The sequence below is a fragment of the Euprymna scolopes genome, chromosome 6 (assembly GCF_053919585.1).
Source record: "Euprymna scolopes isolate OS-2025 chromosome 6, ASM5391958v1, whole genome shotgun sequence".
Classification (NCBI taxonomy): Eukaryota; Metazoa; Mollusca; class Cephalopoda; order Sepiida; family Sepiolidae; genus Euprymna; species Euprymna scolopes.
In genome coordinates this window covers 146060419-146071534 of record NC_136487.1, presented here as the reverse complement: position 1 = coordinate 146071534, position 11116 = coordinate 146060419, and positions in this window count along the sequence as shown.

Below are 11116 nucleotides of genomic sequence, written 5' to 3'. Positions count from 1 at the left end.
CAGGCGGCGTGGTATGGAAATGATCTATAATAAATGCCTTTTCTTTTAACTGAAAACAAAAAGTCTTGTCGAACTTTTCCTTTGTTTCTTATGCGAAAATGTCATACACAACGTGTAGAAATGTAACGACCACGTTATGCTGTACTCGCATCAAAAGTTTACATAACAAAACCTGTAAGATATTGGATGTATAGAAATTAATACTAAGTCATCACTACTAGCCCTTTTCTCCGCTAACTGCAAAATACGATGCACCATGAATGAACTGTCTTCATTTACTTCCTTTAACTGACTGATAACTCTGGAAGTACAGAAAAATACGTCAACACGATATTTGCTCAGTGATTTACCCCCCCTTTCTCTATCCTTCGAGCGTTTATTTAAAACAAGAATACTAGTATAATTGTTATTAGTTGATGATAAGCTAGTGTACTCAGATGTCGGCTCGATCTTTTGTAGACCAGACGTCACATGGTTAAAAGAAGGGAGGAGTAAAGAGGAAAGTTAACAGTCGGTTGAGAGTCTCATACAAGACGATTTAAGATCGATAATAAATAAAGAGGCCGGTGGCAGAAGAGAAGATAACGTCCACATCTTAATAAAAGGTCAATTCTTCAAATTGATTTCTTCAGTTGTTTTGAAACATTAAGTGCATGTGCCGCGATCACGGAGGAGCGGGCGGCACAAGGCAAAAGATGAATAGCCATATGTATTTTGGCATGCTATATTACCCCCCTCTCAAAAGAGGTCCAAATGTCTCAAACGTCACAATCAATTAACATGCACTTGTTATCAAATACAGACCAAAATCATAAGTGTAAAATCCAACATACTGTAATTTCTAAATATGATACCGTGTCTCTTTAAACCTTTGATAAATCTGCTCGTATTGTATTCATGTTAAAAAGATGAATAGTGGATCATTAACGATGCTTAAATATTCGTAAAAAACACTGCCAATCCCAACTCGTCCAACTATATCATATTTCTTTTTTCATCATTTGTTAATATTGGAAGAGGTCTTCCGGATACACAATCATTTCTATTGTTATCTTTACACATGGTTCTATCGACGAAGACACATATTCACCGTCTATAACCCCCATACAAAGGTTTACTCCCCTCACCCCACTCCGAAAATCAGGTTACTTGTAGGCCGTGGGTGGTCGCACAGAGCTGCTGTAAAGGTGGGCGTTCTCTAGTGTGCTAGAGGGTTACTTACGCCTGCGAGTATCCTGTACCTCTACAAGGCCACTATCCACCCATGTATGGAGTATTGTTGCAACATTTGGGCTGGTGCATCTTTTACTAACTTTTCTCTCATAGATAGAGTTAAAAAAAGAATCGCCAACTTGATAGATCCCGCTCTGTCAACCAAACATCAACCTTTGTCCCATAGATGAAAGGTTGCATCCCTGTGCATATTTTATAAGTATTTTAATGAAAGGTGCTCTGTAGAACTCCAATCCCTTGTACCCCCTCGACGTAAACACCCTCGACAAACCCGACAAGCAGCTAAATCCCACCCTTACACAGTAGAGACCCTTGATGTTGGCAAGCCTTTTACTCTAATAGTTTCTTCCCTCGAACTGCTAGACTTTAGAATTCCCGCCCGGGTTCCTGCTTCCCTAACTGTACTTATATGCAGGAGTTCAAGTGTAATGTTTACAAACATCTTGCTGCTTAACTCCTTACATAATGCCCCTGCCAATTATGTCCCAAATAGTAGCCCCTTATATTCAAGTGGCACTATGCCTTGTTTGGGGTGAAATAGCAAATAAGAGAATTTTAAACAATCGTCCGAATATTTATCGAAGACGATTTTCAACCTGGATTTGGTCAGCATCATTCCAATTTCCTCTGGCATATTGTGTCAGGAGGCAGAAATAGGAACAGAGAATGTTTTTTTTTGTCCTGTTTATACGAAAACGATTATGATACATCTAATGTGAGTGACCCGTTAATTCAAAATTCGGTGCAGCTTAGATAAGTAGGTCCCGCAGACTTTACAGTCTAAACAGTTAGGTCACGTGACATGTGACACCAGTGCTTCTACCATTATTGACTTATCTTGCCCTTAGTTGCAATTATTTATTTATTTTCACTTGTTCGTTATGTTTCACTTCTTCGCTATGTTTAAATGTTTGAAACTTCTTTGAAGTTTGTCTTTCTTTAATTCTTTGAAGTGTTTTTTCTTTTTCTTATACTTGTCTCCCCACGAGGGCAGAGTTAGACACAAGGTCGGTTTTTAATGTAGAGAAGCATTTATTACTAAAAAAAAAAAAAACGAGATGCAAGCAAGTTAAGCTAAAAGTAAAAAAAAAGTACAATATGGCGGCTGAAAAAACGTTTTTTCGACTCCAATAAAAGCATTACAATACATTTAAACCCTGAAGAATTTCTGCCATGCTCGCTTTTTTTTTACATGGAGATCACCACTTATCAAGGCCCAGAAGCCACTCGGGGATAAGGGTTATTGTTTGTACAGTAATCAATGGGATAGTATCGTAGTAATACTTAGTATTTGAGATTTGATAAAGTGTCATTACTTAAGGGGGCGGTTCATCAGGAATTTGTTTGTGTTGGACTTGAAGACATCCAAGTTGGGGGGGGAGACAGGCAAGCGGCAGAGAGTTCCACAGGCGTGCAGTTCTAAGAAAGAAGCTTTGTTCATGGAATCTATGTTTTGATTTAGGCACGGATAAAGAGTGGGGAAAAATATTGACAGTGGTTTCAGCTAGTCGGGTGTTTTTCGTGAAAGATTGGCGAGGGGGGATCAGAGAATGGAGCTCAGATCTAAGTTAACAACTAGCCACTACTTGTGTTTCAAACTTTAAAATAGTAAAAACACCAAAGCTCTTTTTGTTTGTCGTCCTTTTTTTTTTTTTTTTTGAAGAGGGGTTTGGAGGCGCCCCGATGATCCCCAAGAACCAGCTATGTAAACACTTTGCAATATTTTTCAATAATTTTTTACAAAAGTGTTCTTTATGTTTACAATCATTTTTTTATTTAAAATTAAAATATTTTCTAAAATATTTTGTTTGTATATGTTTACATTTTGTTTTTAAATAAAATTAAGAAATTAACTTTAAAAATATTGTTTATATCCATCTTCATTCAAAAGGATTACTTTTCGGTAGCTTCACCGGTTGTTAACCTAAATTTTCCGAATGTCAAAACGAGGCTCGTCTGCGGGACATACTTATCTGAGTTGCACCCACAATTCTAACAAAAAAAAAAAAAATTTAGAAATTTATGTGTGGGGAGGAGGGGGAGGACGGATTACCGCAAATATTTTCAAATGCGCATATATTTTCGCAAATGTACACATACACTTATGTGTGTGAGCTATACAGTTAAGTTTTACTCGTAGTGTAAAATTAACAAATATTTATATCACCAATATCACAAGTAATGCAAAATAAAAATAAAAAAATAAATCAAATAAAAAATAAAATGCGGAAAAAAGTTTTAGACAAAAACAAAGTAATTTATTTTTATTTCGGACTATTATTCTCATCTTTTATTAGTTGTTTTTTCATCAACTAATAAAAATGAGAATAATAGTGTTATATTATAAACCCTTCTCAAGAATTCAAAACACAACAACCACTGGTGTAAGCAACAGTCCGTTTTTTATTTCTCCTGTTGTTCTTGCTTATGGTAAATAGAGAGAGAAAGTGGGTGAGCGACAGAGAGAATTATCGTGGCGTCCACTCGGTTGACAATCAAATCTCCAACTACAACCTTTTTCCTTCTGTCACTTTTTTCCTGTCAATCTTTCCAAAACACCCACATAACCAGATTCCTTTCTGTTACATTTTTCATAACAATAACAAAGTTTGTTTATATTTGTGAGAAATATTGAAACAATTCCTGTTTAGCTTGTCAATTTCTGACATTTCATCCGCAGACGCGTGCCACATTTTAATTCATGGACATACATATATGTATATACACCTATACACATATATACTGGCATGTCAACCCGGCTTAGACCGGATCACTCGTGTAACAATAGTCCGAAATAAAAATAAATTACTATATATAATGTTCATCTAAAAAATGAATTCCAATTAAGGAATAATATATATATAAAACAAAGACATCAAAATAAATAGAAAAGAATCATTTTTGGTATTGGAAATAAGCACAAGTGTAGAAACACTTGTGCTTATTTCCAATACCAAAAATGATTCAGATACCCTAAAAAAGGTCGATTTTTCGATTCTCATTCTGATTCATCTCACTAACACTATCAATTAGTTTACAGTTTAATACCTAAGATCCCGTATCTGGCTTTGATAAAACTTTCTGGTAAAGCAAGTCGAGCATGAAAGGTCTCTCTCTACGAGTGAAAAAATTTACTTTCACCATGACTAATGTTTGTGCAAATTTTAAAAAAATCCAAGGAGTGATTATTGGTAAAAATGCAAACAAACGAACAGGTGAACAATTTGGGGGCACTTTTACCTCTATAATGCCACCTAGAAGGCTAACCAGAGTTATCCCGGAAAATCCGTTCTGGGAAAAATTTACTTTTACCATGACTAATGTTTGTGCAAAATTTCTAAAAAAAAAAAAAATCGAAGACGTGGTTATTGAGAAAAGTACGAACAAACGAACGGGAGTGAATAACTAGGTCCAATCCTTTGTCGGGGGGGGGGGTGACCAACAAATGATAATGATTAACATTTTTTGAGCATTCTCCATGAACACAACATATATTTATGACCTCAGCATAAAAACGAAAAAACACAAAGAAAAACAAGGAAACCAACAAAATCCTACAAACTCTGTAGAATGTAACATGGATAATACAAGTATTAATCGCCCGCAGAAACTTTCGATTAATATCTTATGCATACATTTTTCCAACGTTTGCTAAATGTGTAAGCATTGCTGATATTTTAAAGTATTTCCCCGATCCTTTCTTTGTTGGAGTTGTCACAGAAAATTCTCTTATATTCCCATTTTGGTAATGCTATTATTATCCTGCTGTGCGTTAATATATGGATAACCATCTTATCTGCAGAGAATTGCCGGTTTGGATGTGACAGCAATAATTCTCTTTATTGATTATGACCGGCGGCAATATCGTTATTATGTAAGATTAAAAACAAATAGACCAGAGAAGTAAAAATTGGTAAATATTGTGATCAATTTGTAGCAGAACGAGTAAAAGCAAGAAAGTTTAGATTATTTTTGTAGCCTTAGAGTTAGTTTTATGATACAAACAATCGAGAGGTGCGGATAGTTTTATTACTGTAGTTGAAGGAAATGGTAAGTCGTGGATGTATTAGGTGCATCAATTATTGGGGAATTTTTGACACCCCTATCACGAAACTGCGAATAAAATATAAAAAAACTCGTAATTTCTCTTTTAAAAGTGGGTTGTTTATTTTCTTTATGGACTATACTTCCAAAATAAACTATTAATGCTGTACAAAAAGTAACCAAAATATTATTTTTTTAAAAACATTTTTTACGTTATGAAATCAATTGAATTTTACGAGTTAAATATTTTTCAATTTTTAAATTTTAAAAATCTATCAATTTTTCTATTGATTCAATTTTTACAATAAACCTTTCCAATAAACCGAATGTAATATTTTAGACAATTTTTTTTTAAATTCACGCCCCCCCTATTTTGAAATGTCTATTAAAAAGTAAATAATTTACTCAACAAAGTTTTATATATCACAAATTGAAGATAAAAGATCAATAAATAATATATTCAAATTTAAAACAAAAAAAGCAGTCTTTTTTTAGAAATTTACCTGTAAAATCCGAAATTTAAAAACTTTGAAAAACACGTTGGTTTTTTTTTTTTTTTTTTTTTTTTTTTAATTGAAACCTTGGTCCTTGCTTCTTTGATTGAAAAAAAATAGGGGTTGAATTATATTTTTCGAGTAATTATAAGCTTGGAAAGACAGGGGGGTCGAATTATTCAATATTTTTTCACGCATTCATAAGGTCAGTTTCTGACACACCTAATAATGTATATATAAGGATATTAAAGGTGTAGCCAGAAGTGTGTTTAACCATTGTCAATGAAAATAAAATTTTCTAATACATTGTTGCAATAGCAAGGTAGATTTGAACAAATCCAGTGCGTTGTTTGATGCTATTTCTAGCGTGCTTCATAGATGTTATATGACGAGTCGTCTTAGAGTCTCGTATCGTCTTGTCTCCGCACCCGCATAATTCACAGGATTTCTTTCTGATTGAAGGTTTATTAGCGTTGGGAAATTGTTAATAAACCAATTACCAAAATTCGAGAAAGGGGGAGAGACAAAGGCTGATTATAGGTTTAAGCTATCCGTCGCCCGCTCACCCCAGCCCCATTGTTAACAATTGAGTCGGGATCGTACGCATAATGTGAGATAGTAATATAAAAGGTTAGTGTTCTAGTGTGGGTATGTATTGATCGATCAAAATAGTATTTTCTGTATAATATATATATATATATATATATATATATATATATATAGCCAGTAGAGTTTAGTTTCCTAGAAGTACATCCAATGAAACAACATGTGTCTACCAAAATAGTGCTCAATGAGTGAACAGAGCAGGTATATTAATTTTATTTATACAAACATTAATGGCTACATATGTGCATACATGTTTCTGTAATCACCCACGTTGGGGGATTACGTCCTCAGGCCGAGAATTACCTTCAAAAGTGACATTTCCACCAAATACATTTTTCTATTTCGTTTATCAAGTTAAAATACAACCTGGGTGGGAGTCAAAAAAAAAAAAAAAAATATATATATATATAGTAGAAATGGTAATTAATAAAAACCTGAAGAAAGTGCCCAATACTCTTGTAGAGCAAACATGTGTTTTATTTTTTATTACCGGATGTTTCTGTTAAGTTACATTATTGTTTCTGTAAAAGTCTAAGGATGCTACATGACGGCCAAAAAACGGCCGTGTAGCCGAAACAATAATGTAACTTAACAGAAAAATACGGTAATAAAAAATAAAACGTGTATATATATATATATATATATATATATATATATATATATATATATATATATATATAACATATTAAGCAATCACTATAAACAAAAGAAATAAATAAGCATTGCCCACGAATATAACTACGATATCAGTAACGTAGAAACATACACAACGCAGCTTTATCCAGGATACAAACGACAGACATATCAACAAACCGCATACATTTTAATTTACTATGACCTCAGACAGGTTTTGGTAAATCTATATATTATTACGATAGCGTCTGTTATTTTGTGTGTTATGCTTAAACCTTTTTTCTCCCGAGTGACTGTCGTTTGATTGTTATGACCTTCCATTTCCTATAAAATATTCTTGGTACAAATATTTATTACAAGTTTTGGTTTCGATTATAGCTGATGCACCCAAGTCATCTATCCTCCTATATATTTGTTTTCTGTGTGTATTGATATTCATATTAAAACCCCTTTTTTTCTATTTATTTAGTTGTTTATTTGCTTCGCCACTGAGCAAATTAGGTACAATGGCGTTTTTTAAAGTGGAGAGTGAGGGGAGGCGGACCAGCTTCTGCGAGAGGAAACTGGATAGCGACAATTGGTATGAAGGGTTTCCCCTATGTTGACCAAAAGTGATTGCTGAAGAGCAATGGTCTGATGTGGGGCTGCCCCCACATATGGTCTTTGATTGCAGTATTTGCTGAAACAGATATTACACTTTGATAACAGAAAAAAGATCTCGGCCCGAAGGCTAAGAAGAAAAAGGCGAACCTTTTTTTCTGTTTATTTAAAAAGAATATAAAACTTTGTTATATGAGTCGTGGAATTGCATTCATCTGCAAAAGATCTAGCTAATTTGCATATTCTTTTAAACATTCATTTTAATTAATTCCCTATTAGTTTTTTTCGGTTTTCTTATGAGATGATCACCTTAAGTTAACTATTACGTGTAATTATATTCCTGCAGATATTCTACATGATTTATACTTGCGTAATATTTTCGTAAAAATGTTATAGTAAACACAAACCATATATATATATATATATATATATATATATATATATATACATACACATACGTTTTATTTTTTATTACGTTATCTTTCTGTTAAGTTACATTATTGTTTCAGCTACTCGGCCGTTTTTTTGCCGTCTGTAGCTTCCTCAGACTTTTACAGAAATATTTGCTCTACAACAGTATTGAGCACTCTTTTCAGTTTTTATCAATTACCATCTTAACTAACTATATATATATAACATATATATATATATGTGGCTAAGGAATGAGGATGGAGAGTTTTTATATGAGGCTAAGGAATGAGGATGGAGAGTTTGTGCCGGCAAAAAGAAACATCCAACGCATTGTTTCTCTTTAGGGAACTTTGAATCTTTTCTCCCGCTTTTTTTTTCTCCTCCCTCGTTGTGCCAATATTTTAATCGTTTTTAAACGTTAATAAATTTATTTTAGTGTCCTCGTACTTTTGGGACATTTAATAAGTTCCCCATTAGAACTCTTTATTTTTCGACACAATATTATTTTGTACGCTATCTATTTTCTCTTGACGAGATGATAGCCGAAAGAGCTCTCGAGAAACTTCCGCTTACTATTTTTAAAACTATATATTTTTATGTATGCGTATATATATTTGTTTTAAAAATTGCTTACCAAATTCCCGTCAGTTTTTGGTCTACATACATGAAACTTCACATATAAGGTATTCGAACCCATACGAAACTTTATATTTGGGTTTTAGACGGGTATAATCGGTGCAAAGGTGTGAAAATTAAAAAAAATGAAATTTGCCAGGTGAAGGTCGAGTGACAACATTACGAATATGCATGTGTAACGTAATAGCTATTGTTCATGTTTTAATTTTTAACCTTGCAGTACACATGTCTTCATAGCTCAGGCATTAACGTCAAAGGAAAAAGTAAATCGTAAGTTAAACCTTTTGGCGTCGATTCTCGATGGTGGCGCACGAGTCATTTTTTTTAAAAAAGAACTTTTTTTTAATCATTACTATATAGTAGGTCCAATATAATACACTAGTTAAATACGAAATCTGCATTAATCAAAATATAACATTTAAACGTATTTTACGACCAGACAATGCCGGGTGGTCTGCTAGTACGAATATATATATTTTTTTTAATTTTTGAAATCAAAATTTTGTAATATATAAGAATCGATAAAAAAATAACTATAATAATATATGCGAAATCTGCAAAAATTAAAATATATTTAAGCGTATTTTACTACTGGGAGTCCCTCTTAGCTTAGATAAATACTTTGGCAATAACATTAACGTGTCTCCATTTATGCTGAGCATCCACAGAATGCCTACATCAATATATTACATATGAAAGAGTTCGCTGTGGAATTTACACAGGTCTCGCTACTGTTTTACAATAACGCTTATTCATTTGGAGTTACCGGATACTTAATAAACGACTGCTGATCTCATGCAACAAAACGTATGTTTTACATTCAAGCAAACTTAAAGTCGTATGCATATGACGTCTTTCTATTATTATTTCTTTATCTATATAATCATACAACTCTGTGGACCTTCCTTGCTTACATCTAGTCTTCGACACTCGGGCGATTGCATCTTTTAAAAAGGGATGACAGATGAAATTATATATATTGATTTCGATTCTAGCTGATGGCAACCAAGTCTATATATATGCATATAATACACACACACACATATTTTAGGTTTGATCTCACTACTATATATAAGGTTTAATATAAAAAAATCGACAGAGAATTATCTCTATAATAAAAATACGTAATTTGCATGAATTAAAATATCATATTTAAGGGTATCTTAACAACGCCAGGCGGCCTGCTAGTATCGAATAAAAATGCACTTCAAATACCAGAGAGGGAGAGATAGAGAGAGAGAATTTAATTCTCTCTTTAAAAATGCCGATTAATAATTTGAGAAAAATCAAACTCCCTAAACTGGGCATCCTTGCTTGGAATAATAATACGGCATAATCTCATTTGTTATACAAATGATAACATACAGCTTTGTCATTATTGAATGACCAAAAAGGACATTAACAGAATATTCACTTAAACTAGATAGATGTTAACATCTGAGTAATGCACAAAAAAACAATTTCTTCTCGGAGGAGCAGGGGTATGTGTCCCAGAAACTGACCATCGATATCATGCCATTATAATCTATTATATATCATTATTATATAATCTGCGTCAGAATACGCCTCTTAATAAAAACTGTGCCACAAAAGTTATATAAATGGTTACATAACATTCTTACATGAATAATCTGTATATTCTCATATGCATTCAGCTTTATAGTTTTTCGTAGACAAACTATTAATAAAGAAAATGTTTTGTTGTCACATCTTTTAAAAGCGATGTAAAGTGAAACAACGTCAATTTTAAAATGCATATTTGTAAACAGCGCATTTCGTTGGGATAATTAAGTATAGTTAGACGCGGCGTACGTCCATGAAGGAGTAACGACATGTATTATAAAGGGCAAATGTTAGCGTGCATGTGTGTTGTTTGTATTTTTAGCTAAAACTTGAAAAACACAAAACAAACACCCAGAAAATTTACGTTTTCCCCCATCTGGAAATAGATACAAACTCTCAGAAAGGAGGAAATAATGTCGAATATTGTTCAGGAAAAACGAAAACGAAGAAAAAGTTAGGCGTTTGGTGTTTGCCTGCGTGAAAAACCGAATTTTGTCTAAGAGGGAACTCTGTCTTGATATGCTTTTAACACTTCTTGTAAATATAAAATAATAAATACAGCCATAATTTTGTTATTTCTTTAACGCTACTCTTGGGTCTCATACAGTGTTAAATAATATCAATGAATGTATTTTTTTTAAATATGAGGTTCATTAAAAAAAAAAAAAAAGTAACGAGATTAAGTATAATTTTTTGTGGAATTCGCTCCAGACAAGGCATAAAGCTACTTGATACAAAAAGTCAAAAATATGACTTTAAAGTAAAAAAATAGCAAACAATAAATGGTATATAGATAACCTAGCAGTTCAGCCCAGCTTTGTTCGAACTCTTTGTACTGTTCATAACTTTATGTGTATATAAAAAGTTTGACTCCTGTCCAGGTAACCTATATCTAA